The sequence below is a fragment of the Heteronotia binoei genome, unplaced genomic scaffold (genome assembly GCF_032191835.1).
Source record: "Heteronotia binoei isolate CCM8104 ecotype False Entrance Well unplaced genomic scaffold, APGP_CSIRO_Hbin_v1 ptg001943l, whole genome shotgun sequence".
Classification (NCBI taxonomy): domain Eukaryota; kingdom Metazoa; phylum Chordata; class Lepidosauria; order Squamata; family Gekkonidae; genus Heteronotia; species Heteronotia binoei.
In genome coordinates this window covers 65,001-67,500 of record NW_026800471.1, presented here as the reverse complement: position 1 = coordinate 67,500, position 2,500 = coordinate 65,001, and positions in this window count along the sequence as shown.

Sequence of the window (2,500 nt, the reverse complement as noted above, 5' to 3'; positions counted from 1 at the left end):
AACTGCTTTAAGATGATGTATAGACGGTATATGACTCCAAAAAAATTTTTTTTTTAGCAAAGATGGACAACACGATGCCAGATAGGTGTTGGGAATGTAAAAAGCATGAAGGCTCTTTCTACCACATGCGGTGGACTTGTGAAAGGGCTAAAAATGTTTCGGCAGATGATTCAGCAAGAGATTTCTAAGATTTTGGGATATGAATTCAAGAAAGCGGCAGAGGCTTTTCTGCTGGGATGACAAATGGAAAAATTTCCAAAAGAAGATAGGACTTTAATATGGTACTTGCTCTCAGCTGCTAGGACATTGTATGCGCAGCTGTGGAAGCAAGAAAAAATACCAGAGAAATGGGCTCGGATTACAAAAGTCATGTCATGGAGTGAAATGGACAAATTAACGAGCAAACTAAGAGGCTATGATTTGGAACTTTTTAAGTTGGAGTGGAGGAAATGCAGAAGATAGGTAGAAAAAGAGTGGAAAATAAAAGGACATTGGACAATCTTTGAGGATGATGAAGATTTTTAAAATAAGAATATAACTTTCGGGTGCTTTTTATTTATTTATTTTTCTTAGCAGTTAAGGGTACCTTTAATATTTGCTTTTTTTTAAGACAATAACACTGGCGGGGGTCAAGTAACGGAGGGAGGGGTGGGGGGAAAGTAAGATGTGGGGTAGAAAGATCTTTCTTTTACTTTCAGCTTTTATAAGTTGTAGATATAGTTCCGCTACCATATGTTACTAATAAAACTGCTTATACAAAGAAAGACTCCCGAGAGAGAAAAAAACAAAAACAAAACCTAGCAACGATGAATAACCAGATGCCTGAGAGGTGTTGGGAACGCAAAAAAAAAAAAAAAAAAAAAAACCCACGAAGGCTCTTTCTACCGCATGTGGTGGACTTGTCAAAGAGCTGAAATATTTCGGCGGTTGATTCAGCGAGAGATGTCTACTATCTCGGGATATGCGTTTAACAAAGTTGCAGGGGCTTTTCTGTTGGGGTTATGGAAAAAAATTTCCAAAAGAAGATAGAGCTTTGATCCGGCACTGGCTCTCGGCTGCTAGGACATCGTACGCGCAGTCGTGGAAGCGAGAAGAAATACCAGAGAAATGGGATCGGATCATAAAAGCCATGGCGTGGAGCGAAACGGACCAATTGAGAGGCTATGATTTCGAAGTTCTTAAGATGGAGCGGAAGAAGTTCGGAAGGTACGTCGAGAAAGAGGGGAAAATAAGAGGGAGGATGACGGTTAAGTTTTTTGTCTCCTTCTTTGTTTTCAAAAGCAAGAATATAACTTCCGGTCAAGGGTACCTTTAATATTTGTTTTTCTTACACCTGTCGCCAGGGACGTTTCTCCCCTGGTCTACCGACGGCAACCGGAAGGGGGGAAACGGCCCCCGCGAGGCCGACCGTCGGTTCCGGGAGGTCGGCCTCGCCCGCGGCGTCGCCCCGGTCTCGCGGCCGGACGGCGGGACGGCTTGGCCGCGAAAAGGGGACGGCCGGGAGGTTGACAGCGGCGGGGGGACCGTCCGCGGCGCCGGCTCTCCGGGGCTGCCGGCAGAGCAGGCCGCCGCTTCGCGGGGTCCCCTTGGCCCGAAAGCGAGCGGGCCCGTCTCTGGGGAAAAGCCCGGCGGGGAGGCCTGGTCTACCGCCGGAAACCCGAAGGGGGGAAACGGCCCCCGCGAGGCCGACCGTCGGTTCCGGGAGGTCGGCCTCGCCCGCGGCGTCGCCCCGGTCTCGCGGCCGGGCGGCGGGACGGCTTGGCCGCGAAAAGGGGACGGCCGGGAGGTTGACAGCGGAGGGGGACCGTCCGCGGCGCCGGCTCTCCGGGGCTGCCGGCAGAGCAGGCCGCCGCTTCGCGGGGTCGCCTTGGCCCGAAAGCGAGCGGGCCGGTCTCTCGGGAAAGCCCGGCGGGGAGGCCTGGTCTACCGCCGGAAACCCGAAGCCGGGAAACGTCCCTCGCGAGGCCGACCTTCGGTTCCGGGAGGTCGGCCTCGCTCGCGGCGTCGCCCCGGTGCCGCGGCCGGTCGCGGGCCGGCTCCGAGCCGAAACGGGAGCCGGCCCGAGCTTTGCAGGGAGAGGGGCGCTGAAGAGTTTTCGCCGCTGGCCGCGCGCCCCCCCCCCCCCCGCCGCACCGGGCGGTCGCGGTTCCGAAGGCTCCCTTAGCGCGAGAGCGAGCGGATGCTGCCGCGGGAAGAGGCCGGCCGGGGAGGCCTGTTCCACCGCCGGAGAACCCAAGGGGGGGGGGAAACGTCGCTCGCGAGGCCGACCGTCGGTTCCAGGAGGTCGGCCTCGCCCGCGGCGTCGCCCTGGTCTCGCGGCCGGAGGGTAGGGACGGCTTTGCCGCGAAAAGGGGACGGCCCCTCCACCCTTCGAAAACGGGAGATCTGGGCATCGCGGCCGGCGGGGGGGGGCGGGGTCGGGACTTCCCCCCGAAATCGCGATCGGAGGAGCGTCCCTCGCGTGGCCGACCGGCGGTTCCGGGAGGATCTTCTCGCCCGC